Source organism: Ciconia boyciana, chromosome 7 (genome assembly GCF_034638445.1).
Source record: "Ciconia boyciana chromosome 7, ASM3463844v1, whole genome shotgun sequence".
Taxonomy (NCBI): domain Eukaryota; kingdom Metazoa; phylum Chordata; class Aves; order Ciconiiformes; family Ciconiidae; genus Ciconia; species Ciconia boyciana.
Genome location: NC_132940.1, coordinates 20,444,903 through 20,460,408, shown reverse-complemented (window position 1 = coordinate 20,460,408; position 15,506 = coordinate 20,444,903). Strand labels below are relative to the sequence as shown.

The 15,506-nt window shown below is 40.2% G+C and overlaps 1 protein-coding gene and 1 long non-coding RNA gene across 4 annotated transcripts in view; both read right to left on the bottom strand.

The window, feature by feature from the left end:
• Nucleotides 1–577, bottom strand: part of TLCD4 (TLC domain containing 4) — a 30,419-nt gene extending 29,842 nt beyond the window's left edge. For 2 of the 3 annotated variants that reach the window (XM_072868363.1, XM_072868362.1), the window contains exon 1: nucleotides 143–336. The gene's annotated coding sequence lies outside the window, so the exon portion shown is untranslated. Of the gene's footprint in view, nucleotides 1–142; nucleotides 337–440 lie in introns of those variants that run through there. The other variant, XM_072868365.1, reaches the window with a different exon arrangement.
• A 10,673-nt stretch (nucleotides 578–11,250) lies between these two features.
• Nucleotides 11,251–15,217, bottom strand: LOC140654543 (uncharacterized). Its single transcript, XR_012043441.1, has 3 exons — nucleotides 15,156–15,217; nucleotides 11,899–11,942; nucleotides 11,251–11,341 (listed from the first exon to the last, which is right to left on the bottom strand). It is a non-coding gene; the product is annotated as an uncharacterized lncRNA (long non-coding RNA).
• Between the last annotated feature and the right edge of the window lie 289 nt (nucleotides 15,218–15,506).

The window sequence follows — 15,506 nt, the reverse complement described above, 5'->3', positions numbered from 1 at the left end:
CGGGGGCGGGGGGAAGGGGCTGCACCGCCCCCGCCCCGCCGGCCCCGGTCCCGGTCCTGGTCGCGGTCCCTCAGGGTCCCTCAGGGCCCCTCAGCGCCCCGCCGGACCCGCGGCCCCCTCCCTGCCTCCCCGCCCGCCGCACCTGGGAGCGGGGCTACCGGGGCCGCGCCGCCGCCTCCGCCATGCCTCCCCGCGGCGGCGGGGACGGGACAGCCCTTCCCAGGCGCAGGATGCTCCGCCGGTGGCGGCGGAGTCTCGGGCTGCGGCGGCGGGGTCGGGTTACGGCCGGCGTAGCCTTAAAGGGGCCGAGCCGCCGCTGCCGCCACCTGCCGCCGAGCTCGGCTCGCCGCCTCTGAGGGGAAGGCGGCTTCCCGCGGCCCCGCCCGCCCCGCGCTGGCGGCCGCCGCCCCCCTCTCCACAGCAGGCCCCCCGCCCCTCACCCCCGCGGGCCTGGGCAGCTGGGTCTGGGGTGCCGCCCCCCGCCGTGCCGCCCGGGCGCCCAGGCAGGGGGCTCTGAAGCGGCGGGCTGGCGGCAGCAGCCGTCGCAGCACCCGAAGCGCGGGCTGGGCAAACGGCCGCGCGGCAGTGGGGTTCGCTAAACTAAATAATCCGGGACCGCCCTTAAGCTCGTCGTCAGCGCAGCTCAAAACGCAGCCGCTGTAACAGCGCGAAGAAGCGACCGCCTGTGCGGGCAGGGCGGCACGGCGGCACGGCGGCGAGGGCGTCCGCGGCCGGCCAGCGTCCCGCCGGCCACCCCGGTACCGCAGCTGCCATCACGAGCCTCGGAGCCTGCTCGCCGCCTCTGCGAGCTGCCAGAGTCGGTGCATGTGTACCACGACGGACTCGTAGGTCCCCAAATTCTGCTAAATGCACATGGCTGGTAACGGCTTATGTGTTGGGGGAGGAAAAATTCCTGTTAGGTATAGCATCTCGCCTTCCAACAACATTTTAGTCGCTATGCCTTTCATTTATATAGCCCCCTTGTCTAAAATATATCACGGGAAAAATGCTGATGTTAGTGTTCGTGCCCTAGGAATCCATTTATGCATTCCTTGATAGCGCTGTACAGCATAGAATCATAGGTAACGCACCCGTCATACAGAGAACAGGTATTGCTGATGCTTGCTATTTTTTAAATTAAATGCTGTGATTTTTGTCAAATTATTTTTCATTTTACATTTTTGAACTGTTGTATAGTATGTAAAAATCAAAAAGAAGCAAAATTATGTTCACAAATATTATGATGGTGAATGGACTTAGGTTTTTTACCATATAGAAGGCATCATGGTTAGGACTCTGTTCCTGTTGGCATGCTTCTACTATCACATGCATCCTGAACCACCTCAACTTTCCATTTCCATCAAGGATTCCTGATCTTTCAGATCAATAATTTAAAAATTCTCCTCTCTCAAACAACATAATGTTGAAGGCATTCATATATACTAGATTACTATTATTGCTTACTAAAGATTACTATATATACTAGAAGGTATTCGCTCACACTAGGTTAAGCTGTGGCTGACAAGTCATTTACCCCAATTGTGTACACTAATCTCTCTTGCAAGATGTCTCCCACGGCAGAAATGCTATGGCTTAAGCCTGAACAAAAGCTGACGTTGGCTTCCCTTAATATGCCAATCTGCAAAATGCAGAAACTCAGGTAGTGATTAATGAGGCATTGAGCCATCCCTGCTGTAGAAATGGTAACCTGTAGGAGGTAGGCAGGGCGCACCGCCAGCATCTGTAAATGTTCCAAGCCATCTTGGCTTAATCCATTTCTGAACATAAATCAACTGCCGGATAAGTGTTTGTGTAAACATCAGAACTACTGAAGTTTGACTTCCTATGGACTTGTGTCTTACGGTTGACCAGCTTTTAAACTGAATTTTGTTAATAAAATTCCACAAGACATTCTCAGCTGAGTGAAGGAGGAGATCCCATTCCTGCTTCCAATCTTCTTCCATTCCAGAAACAAACAGATGGACAAATAAAGACAGCAATATCATATCAACACAATTTCTTAGTGAAATTGGGATTAAAACCTCATCTTTTACTCTCATGTCATATTATTTTATTCCTCATATAAAGGAAGATTTAAACCTATTTTCTATTATGTCTACAGTTTTTAGTGAAACAGAACAGCTGCTAAAACCTAAGAACTGCATGGTGGCATCATAAACCACTTTCAAGATGACATAAACTAGAAAAGTTCTAAGATAATTTTTTCTTCAGTAATTCACCTTCCAACAAACAGTCCTCACTTTTTGCTTAATCCAATATCACTGACTTTGAAGTTTCTTTATACTTTTCTATATCCTTGCCCTCTTAAGTGGTAACAACTATGACAACAGCCTTCCACATGGACAAGCAGTGGACTTCTGGGGTGACAGAGGACCTGCAGTGGCAGTGAAGGCAGGAATGGTTGGCCTCAGGTCTGCAGGCACAGGCAAGGACTCTTTCCACTCATGGTTAAGAACCAAAGGCTCTGAACAGCATGCTCTGGCAGATTTAGCAGCCTTGTTTTAAGACATAATTTGTCCCAACTGCCTGAGGTCATGACCATTCTACTAGAGCACAAAAGTGAAAATAGGTAGTTTTTTAGTATGCCAGCCTGTGACCTGGAGTCTCCATCATAAGAGTGTGGTAATACCTAGCAGCAGGGTAAAGCAGACAGTTGAGAGTGGTAATGTCTTAAACTGAACAGATAACTCTGCCAGAGACTGCCTATCAGAGCTCTAAGCCTCAAAATAACCCATCACCATTGTGCACTTACAGGTTAGGAAGCACCTAGGAGAAGACAATCAGCTCTCTCCACACCTCCGTATCAGGCCTGTGTAGCACAGAGCCTACCAAACAATTCCTTCGGTCCAGCGTGCTGCGTGGGTGAAAGAAACTAGTTTGACCTGCCTCACTGCTCTCACCTTGGCCCATGATCAGCACGTTGTCAAGCACACAGCAGATCATGACCAGAGGCAATGCCATCTTTCAACAGCCCAACAACACGTGCTGGGTTGAGCACTGCTGACTGTAAAGCTGAGAATGGTGATGCACTGAGGATTCCTGGCTGGCAACTGCTCTCCATGTGAGCATACAGCAGGATCTCTCTCAGCTTTTTGATAAAGAGAATTTGCAGATAAAAGAGAACTGGCTACAGGGGTATGAAGGTGTTGCAGTAGAAGGGAGGCCTGTAGACATGGTTAGATATGGCTACCATAAGTCCAGGTTGCCTTAGATTGGTTGTCTGTCCTCTTTTCCAACCAGAAATGTTCTCCAGGAAGATTTATAGAACTGCCAGTATATCTGGGGTTGTTGGTATCTAATAATTGCATCAGGTTAGATGTTACCGCATATGTGCAGCAGCCTCACCTTGGATGTCCTGTGTCCACCAATCCCAAAGAGATCCTCAGAGCAACCATACTAGGCCTGTATTGCATGTGCAAAGCAATTCCAGCAAAACCAAGAGAGTACTCTACCACTCCTACAAAGTGTTGCATTAACTTACCACACAATTACTTTGAGCATTTCCAGTAGGTCCTAAAAGTATGAGGCTTACTGTACTTGCATGATGCAACTTGTGCACCTATTTCTGCATCAGAAATACAGTAGCCAAAGAGTGGGATAAACAGTCACCAGAGTAGTATCACAGCCGACTGGTTGCTATACAGTGAGCACAGTTTGGCTTTCACAACTAACACACCTCTTCCTCACCCCCTTGTGATGTGCAGCCACCATTTTCCAAACCAAAGTGCAAACCAAAGTTGCCTCTGCTAAATGGTAACTGTCAAGAAATTCCCCAGTAACAAATGCAACTTCTGAAGCTAAGCTTCAGCAAGGAAGGGAAGCACGGGCAATGGGCTTGCTAAGGTGAGGTGTAGAACAGAGATTTAGGAACACAGGGTGAAAAATAAAAATTATATTCCATGTCAATAGAGGGCACATATGCTGAAAGACCATAGGGAGGACATGTAGGTATCACAACAGCATGCGCAGGTAACAGCATCATTCTGTTGCCTTCAGCTGAATCATCGTCTTTACACTATGTAATAGAAAAATTGGGTTCTGCCTTTCATCTATGCTTTAATTACAATTAAACTTCTTGGTTATACTGATGCTTTTCAGCTTCATGCCAATTAGGCCCAGGAATTCCATAAATGAGGAACAAATTCTGCTGAAATGGAGAGGGTTTACTAAGACAGGGTAGTAAAGAGAAGGTAGCCCAACATAAGTTGAAGTCTGCAGTAATCCATCCTCAGCCAAGTTGTACACACCTGTTCCATACCCTTCCCTTTCTGTAATTGATTTTCAGGGTGGCACTTCACGTATGGTAAAAACTTGTTGTCAGATGACTACTTGTAACTCCCACTAAAATCTGCCAGAGGGATGTGACCATGAATAGAAAACTACATGGTACCCTTTCCTAAGTACGCCTGTAATTTCAGCACTGTGCTTTCTCAGAGCTGAGCCTACCTCTGCCAAGAATGAAGCCTTTATCGTGGCTGCTGTACTGAAAAGTGAGGCATATGTGAGAAAGGAAAGTACTTCTAGAGCATTTGAAAATTATTTGGTTTTGAACTTACACAGGACATAACTAATCTTTCTGTCTGAATTTACCAATTGTAGTAAGAATAGAGTCTTAATGAATGTTTAAAGCTTGATCAGTTTATGAAAGAAATTATATAACATGGTGTTGTAGCAGCAGTGGATTGAACTCAGTGACCTAAAAAATGCTTAAATTTATTTCCATCTTAGGAAGTTCCTAGGTCTACCTTTCAGCAGCAGGAGATATTCCCCAAGCATCAATTATACATGTAAGCAAAAATATCATGGAGATGAAAGAACATATGAAAGAGCAAGCACAATTCTCCTTTCACAACACTGTGAATCAAGAGTAACTCCACTGAAGCCAACGAGTTACACTGGTGTGAGTGAGAAAAGAACCAGCTCCATTGTCTGAAAATTGCTCAGGCCACCCATGGAGTCCAATCACAGTAACTGTACGCCGCTAATATCACAGTGTTTAATTCAGAAAGCCCAAGACTGAAAAGAGGATACTGAAAAGAAAGGATCTGAATTTGGTTTTAGCCAAAAAAGCTGAAAAATAGCAGGAAAATGGTGAATGGAAAAGGAAAAAAACAGATTCCATTTAGAAAAACTTCTCCCTCTCCCCAAAAAATTTGCATAGAAACAACAGACTGAATCTGCATGCCTTTTTTTTTTTTTAACACCCTGCATGTACCCAGTTAACAGTTGCTGAGCTGTATGCTTCCCTGAAGGAAAAGTGTAATCTTCATTTTCCAAACAGCAGACATGTTTTGTGTGTTGATGCATATTGTATTATACCTACTCAGATTGAGTGCTACAGAATGTGAGTCTTAGCTTTCCGGCACAGGTCCCTGTAACGTATTCTGTCATGTTTTTAGGTAGCAGTGTACTAAACAATACCTTCATTTTCCCCTGCTTTAGTTTACTTCCCCTGAACGCACCCTCCCTTTTTCATCTTAGATAGGTTAGTTTAGCTTTCCTAGCTCCTGTCACCTCCTCATTTGAAATAGCATTTCTGCCAGTAGTACTTACTCTCAGTAATGGAACAAAGGCTTGTTTCCGGAAAGCTGTCTGGTCACTAACCTCTTCCTGTATCTCAGCCTCCCTTCTTCAGTTTTCTTCCAGGTTTTTTGTCTTCTCTTCTCCATTTATCTCTCATCACACGCCGTCTCTTTCACCTAGTTACATCTCACCACCAGCATTACCCTCTCTATTGGTATTATTGTCGTGATTATAACCGTCCAGAAGCTATTGAGGACCTGTAAAACAGCACATTGTGAGTTTATTATGCTGCATTACAAACCGCTACACCGGTGCACCATGTCAGCATTATGACAAAACATCAAACTGCATTAAGACAGATGTGCTGAATATGATCCACATAACTCGCAGGAACGCCATCTCTTTTTTTCTTTTCCAGGTCATTCTGCCTCCTCTTTTTCCCCTCTCCCACTTTATCCTCTCTTTTCTTATCACCTATTCCTTTTCTGTCACTTTATTTTCTTCCTCCCCACAGTCATCCTCCCCTGGCTTCCTTCATTGTCCACCTCAGATTCCTCCAATGCATTTTCTTTCCTCCTATGTGCCTGTACAAAGGACTATGACAGAGGCAGTACTGCAGCTTTGTTAAATGTGTCCTTGGCTCTTTAGTAAACAAAGCTGTACCTGGGTGCATCTTTGGGATCAGCAAACTGAGGGTCTAGAAAGCATTCCACTCCCAAAGACTTAAACCAGAGAGCTTTGAGATTAACATGACTTCTCGGTTCCCTAATCGCCGAGCTGGAGCACACCAGAAACAGCAGGAGGAAGCCTGAAATAATACCAGACTCTTTTCTTCACATGCACATATTTCCTTTTGCCTTGTGCGAGTCAAGGCTCTGTAGAATGGGGTAGTGACTAGAATTTGATGATGTCAGAACACCAGAAAATGAAAGAAGATGTACTTTGTAATGGCATACAATTGAAAAGCATGAAATTGGTGCCAAGCAGTGCTAAAAAACAAACAAATTATTTCCCAACAATTCAACATGCAAAGGGTCAGAAAGCAATGCTTTTTTTAATATTCAGACTGTTAACTAAAATCAGCATAATTCAAGTAGAGAACAAACAGTGCTTGTTGATACTAAGTATTTTGTTTTACATGATAGCATCAGATTTTCAGGAGCAGCACTTCAGGTAAAAAGACCAAGCGCGTGCCTGGGATAGTATCACTCATCTGTATGCTAAAGATAGCTTCTAAGCCTCACTTAGATCAGTCTAAACTTTGGCACATGCCAAAGCAGCTGCACGGCATTTAGCTATGCCTCTCTCAGCATGCATCACAGTGCGGAAAGAATGGTTTATTAAGATATTTTAATGGCAGATATATTCACCTGAAAAGGTTAAGTAGTTTCTTCAGACAATATAGTTTCCTCTGAGTGTCTGTCAATTTTTAAGATTTTACAGAAATTTGTCTATCATTTTTAGTGATTTTTCCATCCTCTGTTGATCTGTGAAAGCCTTGAGGAAACAAGGAAGGAAAATGATTTAGTGGCACAAGGAAACAATGAAACCTGCTGCACACTCACATCATATATGTCTAAATGCTGTTGAAATCCATCCAAAAAACCCTGAATAAGCAAACAAGGAACTCTTTTTCACATAGTTCTCAAATAGAGTACTCAATAATACTTGTAATAATTATATATTTTTTCAGAGAACAACATGATTTTTAAATTTATCTCTCTTAAATATTACAACTTTTTAATATCATATTTTGGGGTAGATATTAAAGTGGTGTAATACATTGTTTCAAAAGGAAATATACTTTATGTCCTAATTTTGTCAGTTTAGGAGCCCCAGAATATACTATTAATTTTTATTTTATTGCTAATAATGTCTTTTAGCAAAGACCCTGCTTCTAGCAGTACTACTTGTTAATATTGTAATTATTTGCAAAATTTGTATTGGCACTATTCTAGCTTCTTACCTAGAGTTTAATTCTTAGTTTCCATTGACATCAGCAGGCCTAGTGATTTCCCTCCTCTCTAAAGCCTTGATCTGCATGTTATTTCATACAGGCAGATTTCTGTGCCTCTGTCCAATTCTAGTCATATGAAGGAGATCATGCTCTGTACTGTAACTTCCAAACCTAAGATCTAAGACAGCAGTCCTGGTAAGAAAGATATAAAAATAGAAGAAACAGTACATTTAAATACATCAGTGCTAAAACACAGAACTAAAGCTTGCCTTTCAGATCAAGTGAGGAATTTTTTTAGGTTTCCACTTCCAATAATACTATTCAACACCATATGCATTTTTGCTGATGAGCAACACTCACTCTGATTGACATACTCAAGTATCTACAAATATTAGAAAAAAAATGAATACAAACCCCAAGGATCATTAAAAATAAAGAAAAATACAAAAGTAATCCTAATTGTATATGTGATATATATGAAAAAATGCTAAGGTGGAAGAGTTTCACCATAAAAATGTATCATGCAAACATTATAAACAGCTTTGAAAAGTCTTTTTGTGAATTGCACCAAATATATTGTGTAACTGAATAAATTTCAGGAAAATTGCATTGTAATATACACTAATTACATCATCTTGGTTTGTTGTTTTTTTTCCCAGTGTTGCACATTTGCTTTTATTTTGTTGTACACATACACATTTTGCTGTAATAATTCTACTGGGACTGCTTAAAGAGCCAACATTTCAGCACCTGTTCATTTGATTTACTGAATAATGGATATTACACATCTGGAGTTCCTCTGATGATGTCCTCTTTTTCTACGTGGAAATTATGCCCCAGTGGAAACGGGAATCTCTCCACTGAAAGTGGGAACTTTCAGATTCAAGGTATCTTGAGCAACAGTACCTGCACATATGCAAACCAAGATGTTCTAGTCCAATGCCATGTTCTGCAGTGCACAAGTCAGATGTGTTCTCGACATACTGTACTCCATGCATATGCACCAAGTGTTAGACTGGACATCTCTGACTCACTGGATGTGCCAGACATACCATGTAGAAGTCCATGATGTTCAGAATTCAGCAAATTTGGTGCTCATGTATACAGGCCATCTGGGCACTGAACAAACACTTATATGTCAAGTTATCCTAGGGAAAAATACGTGAAGCCAGGTGCTGGAGCAGGTAATGCTCTGCACCTTGTGTAATTAATCTTTCTTTAAAAAAATACGTATTTCAATAAATCTCCTTAAAACAGGGACAGTCTTTTCATCTGACTTTTGCATAGTGCCTGTCCCAAAGAATTTCTGCATGTTGTAACAATAAAAGAAATAATCCGGATGAGAACATAGTACTTCATCCCCCCCATCACCACTGTGGAAGTTACAGGAATCAAGGCTTCTCATGATCTGATTCTTAACTACAAAAATTCACAACAAAGGGAGAAGGTAACAAGTCCAGGGCAGTAACTCCTCAGTTGCACTTTGAACAAACTTTTTTTCTTTGTGTGTACAGTACTCTTTAAAGGTGATTGCAGTTTACTTTACAAACAGTTTCTCAATTAGATTTAAAAAAAAAAAAAATAATTGAGGCTTATACAAGCTCTTGGCTTGACTATTATCTACTTAAGAACTGCTTGTATTTACAATTGTACCAGTCCTCAAACACAAAGGTACAATCAAAAAGACAATCTAGTTTGTCTTCAAAGTGTTCTAAAAAGAATATGAAATCACCTGTAAGATCCCTATTTGGAAATTATTTGTATTATTTATTTGTCTTTGGTCAGTGTTAGTAAATCAGAAGGTGCCATGAAAACTCATGTTTCCGCATGCATAACTTTTTTTAATTTTCAGTAATATATTAATCATCAGTCAGCAAAATAATTAATACCATAACTTAACTCTAAGCAATTGTCTCATTATCTCTGTTTAATTCACAACAACAGGAACTGACCAACTCTCTTGACACCTTAACAATGCATTAAATTCACAATAACTAATGCAAATGGTGTATAATTTCCTAACATTCATTTAATCTGTAATATAGGCAAGGACATTTTCTTCTTGTATTGTCAAGCATAAAGAGAACAGTGTTACACATCATCTGTGGTTGATGAAAAAAATGTGAGGGGTATCTGTTTTTAAATTTTATGTTATCACATAATTAAAGACTTAAAATGTAGTGCAGAAAGCGAGGTATATTGGCTATAGCTGGACTTCTGACTGTGACAGCTTTTTGTTAACATGGTTTGCTGTGCTTGACACCTTACATATTTTTAACTAAACAGATAGAAGCAATAGAAGGAATTTCAGATTTCAAAATTTTAATATTTTGTCTTGCAGGAATTATACACAAACATACAGAAATTAAAATACTGACATAAATTGGCCAGCCCTTGCAAACTCTACAAAGAATTCAATTTATCTCCATTGAGAGCTAGTGGAGTCATTACATTCAATTGACTTTAATAGGATTTGGACAAATCCCCAAACCTACAGTGATACCTGGCAGCATCCCCAAAACAATAGTCAATAAATGACATATTTTTAAATACAACTGCATAAAGAAAAGACACAAGGGAATCAGGAAGAAAAGAAAATAAAAGACAGTGTATAATCTCTTCTCTTTTAATATGGCCAGTTCTTTCCAACTCCAGCTCATTAATTCGATGTTAGACCTTTAGAAACCTAAACAGCTCAGAAAATTGTCCTCACTTTCAACTCAGGAACCTGTCTTTACAGTGGAGGGTATCAGTTCTGATGCATGTTGTATGCTTATAAGGGGAGGATGGAAAGAGCGTAGAAGGGAGAGGATGGAAAGAGCGTAGAAGGGTGAGAGGCCTTTTTCTCAAGCCTAAGAATGCTGAGGGCTCAGTACTGAAATCTAGAAAATGACGTGTGATGGCAGCAGCAACCCCCAAACTACCTGATTTTCAGTCTGAGAGAGGAAGAAGTATGCACTGATACAAGCTGAGGCTATCTCCCTGCACAAGCAATGGCCAGTTTTCTGACAGCAGGAATCCAGGAAAGGCTAAACAAATGTGCATTTCTCCTCATCCTCCTTACAGATCCATGGAAAGCTCAGGAAAACCCCAGTCAAAAAGCAGCAGTGAATATGTAGAGAACCCTACATCCTAACCCCCAAGTACCCTGCAAATTTCATTTTACATTATAAATAGATTTGAAGATATATTTCCAGGAAGGTAATATCAGACTCCAAATCTATTTTTAGGAGTATTTTTATAAAAGGCCTTATTTTTACAGGCTGAGTGGCCAGAGGGACCCATTGACCTCCAGGACAGTCAGTACTTTTAAGATGTGAAACAGTAGTCTCTTTCTCCTCACTTTTTTAATAGATAGAAGAGCATTAGTTTACATTATGTTACAGGGACTGCTCCTGAAACATGCCATCTACTACAAATGTTCTTGCTTCATAAAATCACGCTCAGAATGCACCCAAAACAGTTACCAAACCTTGTGTCATCAAAGCTACACACACCGGCTCTCTAGCCACACTGTCAGATGTAGTAGGTTAAAGAAACATCTGCTAGCAGTGTGGCTCATGCCTGTTAGAGAAAAACATTTTCCCTACAAATTGCCATTTTGATTCTAAATTCATACGTGGTATTTAGACTCAGACAAATTTCTAAAAACCTCCTTCTAACAACCTCCTCCCTCCTCCCCCATTTCCAAAGACTATATACAGAGAACTTACCATTGCCAGAAAGAGGGAAATCTGTAAATAGTGGGAGGGAAGGATACCTTATTTACTGAGTTGGTGTAAACTCACAACCACTTTGTGGTCTGTCACTGATGGCAGAGTTAGACACCACAGCGCGCCACTGGAAATTAAAGTGTAAAGAATGGTAAACGTGAATGGCAGAAATAATTCAATTTGAATAAAGAATAAATCTCATTATTTGTGGGATTTGTTTGCAGCTTTTTGGCTATTTAGGACAAGCAGTGTTTAAGTGTTTGCAAATGCTGTATCTTTTTATCTAAACAAATGAGAGTCATCTTAAATATATGAAAAGCACCGTTATACCAGGAAGCACAGCACTAACTGTAATGTTAACATAAATATTACAGATGTTATTGATTACAGATAAAAATCAGGACTTCTCAGATTACATTCCTATAACTGTAATGACTCACAAGAAAGTAAAACTGCACTTAGCCCAAAGTAATTGAAAGTAACTGCTGCTAAAAGGGACAAATTTTGCCACAGACTGGCTCTAATAACATCCTAGTTCTGCCATCAAGTGAGATCAGCCAGTAGCTTATATATTTATCAGCTGTCTGCTTCATCTTGTGCCCAGTTGATCCCCAATGGTCTAGTCCACTGATTTAATTAAAAATCCCTTTCCCTCCCAACAGCAGAACTTTTTACAACACTTACGATGTTGCTACTGTTCTAGAGGCTTCCAGATGCAGCTTGCATTTCTAATATTGAAGAAGAATCATTAGAAACCTAGTCAGAATTCTTCAGGTTTTCTCTAATCAAAGAATGTAGTATCACTGCTCTTTATGTTTCTAAAAACACTGGAAGCACATACAAATAAATATTTGTTTTCTGCAGAAAATCAACTTTACTTATATGGCATATCTTGGTTTTCAAATCACTTATCTTATGAAATTATCGTGCAGAAACTAAGACTATTTATATACATTTAATACATGGCTGAGGTTTAACATGATAAATGGTTCCACATTACAATTTTTCCAGTAGCAAAGCCTGACTAAGAGGCTCCTGCCCTTTCCCTCACCCAACTCCTCCAACCATTTTGCTAGTTTAGCTCTCAGTTGTGCTGCTGCAACTGTTTGTGGAGCTGCACTCTAAGCCAAAACAAGGCAAAATGACCTCATTTAAGAGAACAACAATACAATCACTCTTGTTCATAGGTCTACTTTTAGAATTCATAATTAGAAGAAAAAAAAATATTATTCAAAATGCCAGTTAAGAAGTCATTAATATAAGCTGCATTGGAAAGACTCTCTACCAGTTAAAGTTATTTCACTTAAAAGTGGAATGTGAGAAAGTGAATGACCATCAGATAGCCAAAGCTGCCTACATTTCATTTCAGGGAAAAAACCTTTTGTTTATATTCCAATTGCAGCCTTTCCTATTGGAGACAAAAGAAACTGAAACACAAAGAGAGTGAGCTTTCTTCAATTCAATTTAGTACTCACCAGTGTAACTTTCAAAGACGACATGCATCAGATGTACTAGTAAGCTTCCTCAGAGAATATTCACATATAAAAAGGATAGCAGCAGGTTTTTCTTCAGAACATTGTCTCACAAGCAGTAAATGGAAAAAATATGATACCATTTTATAAAAACCTGCTTTTTCCTGTTCAAGAGTTTCAGGGTTTTCTTTTGGACAACAGTGATCAATTCTTTAGAATAAGCGTGGTTTATTTCTCCTTCAGTGAAGAAGTTCAAAGCTAACTTCCTGCATCAGTAGCAAAGTACGAGAGACAGTCCTTGTAATTACTGCACTTGCATCACTTCTTGTCAAATGACTTTTCAGGGCAAGTGCACTGCTTTCTCCCAAACAAACAGGTTACACGTTCACTTGCAGTATTATTAATTTTACAGACTGGAGAACAGTACCCAGCACTAGCCATTGCCTTCCTTGCAGAAGTCCTATACTTCACCTGCTTCACATTATTTAGCTAATGGGACCATGATGTGCTAAACTTTGGGAGAGTTACTGCTTTTTCATGTTAACTTTCACATGCATGTCTGATGCTGAGATGAAGTATTCTCAAGGTACTTAACAGATGGGAATCGATCACCAAGCATGCAATGCAGCTGAATTAGTAGAGAGCAACCCGCTTGCTCCATGACTCTTACAGTTCTTAGACTGACGTCTCCCTGGTCCAGGGGAGTCCACTGTCTGTATCAAGTGACCAGGGAGCTGCCATGATGAAAAAACACAAATACACCTATGTCCTACTGAGAAAAGACATAATTAGCAGTGTTATACTGCAGATGGGATCTTCATGGGCTCTAGTCAATTTTCACAAAGGAAAAAAAATCTGTAAAACTTTATGACAACTAGGTTGCAGACTGTTGCTTCAATCTTTAAATAGTTATTTTAACTAGTCTCACCAAACTCTGACTCTTCCCTCAAGCCTTGCAATCTGCTGTGGATACTACTTGAAAGCTATATTCTTTATTCAAGCAGAATTCCCAATGAGTAAGACTTCCAGCACTTGTTCTAGGAGTTTATCAGGCAAACTCACTGGTTAGCTTTTTTGAAAGTCATGATCTTTGCTTTGCATCCAAGGAACTGTCACATCTTCAGTTTTCTAGTCCAAAGAACAGCTATTTCCCTGTATGCATCACTCTTATTTTTCCTCTTGTTTTTAAACGGTCTGCCTAGCAAAAAACCACCCTTCCAACTTTACTGTTTTTAGGTCAATTTCTCATTAATTTCACCAAATAGCCTTACAGAAGAATTCTATATAAGAAGAGGAAGTATGTATATGCAGAAGAAATACCATGAAAAGGAGAAAATAAGTTGAAGTTTTTTATATCACTCTGCTGCTGAGATTCTGGGATTGTTTCTCTGAATAAAATGCCTAATAAAAAGCAGGTCTTTAACACTTCTTATGGTAGGAAAAATAAGAACAAAGGGAAGATATAAAAAAGCCTTGGAAAAAAATTCCTTAAATAAAACAATTGCTAGCTACACCCTCTGTGGCAACCTGGGATATATTCTACATCAATAACATTATTTTCACTGAAAAAGAGGAGAAAGATCACCACAGACAAAATTAGTATTTAAATTGCCTATAGAACTTACTGTCTCGCTTTAACATAGTAGTTTACTTTCTGAAAAAGGACTGTGGTGCTTTCTTCCTCTTTCTTCTGTACTTTAGAGACTTACATCTCTATTGTCCCTAATTATTAGTTTTATGTAGCTAACTAAGTGGAAAGAAAAATGAACTTTTGAAATTCATGCATCATCAACAGATCTATTAATTAAAACCTTGTTGTTTCCAAACGTCAACAATGATTAAGCAGGGAGATATTTTTTGTGAGGTTACTCATTTGGGTGGAAGACCTTACCATGGTAACACTGTTTTTAATAGTCTCTGCTTAAAACAACTGCAAAATTATATGTTGCACTGAAGTAAAGAAAAACAAAACATAATCTGTAGAACTGTGAGACATGAATCAGAAAGATTCACTTTATTTCAGTTCCTAAGATGGCAAAGGGTAGCTAGAAAGTATATCTTTTACTTGTACATTATGCAATAACCACTGGAATCCATAACTGGCACAAGCTTTTGTTAAAAATGAGAAATGTTCAGCTTCCAAGGCTGGTAGGGATACAAGAAGTCCAACTTGTTCAGAATGAACAAGAGGAAAAAAACCAGCCAGAGAAACCATGGCAGACAGATGCAGAATTGCAATGTGTTTGATCTATTGTGTTTGTGCACTTGAGGTACAAGTGCACAGCTGTCATGTTTCATATGCTTGACAAGTCACCCCATAAAGCAATGGTGTCAAACCACTCCAAAAAGTTCTAGAGTTCATTGATCCTGATTCATAGGCCAAGAGGAGGGCCTTGCTCCCTGGCAGATAATTTAAGGAAAATGATGAACAAACTCTACTGTTTCCTGACATAAAATGTAATATCTTACTCTTTCTAGCAAATGCACATCTCATCTGAGGTTAGTCCAATGGCTGAATCATCACAATCTCTGCAACAAAGACTGGATGCTGACAGAGATGAAAAGAGTGCTGATCTGTTGCTCCACGCTTCTTACTGAAATAAAAAGCTAAAGTATCAGAATGAATAAAAACAAGAATCGTGAGAGGCAGTGAAATATTAATATTCTTCATTTTATGCATTATTATAGGCCGTGTACAATTACAGTTCCATATATGCATACATCCCTGGATAAAGATTATGCCTGGACATGCTTGCAAATTCCTGCAGGAATCTGTGGAGCCACATGTCAGCGGAGCCACATGACTTACTTCTTCAGTAT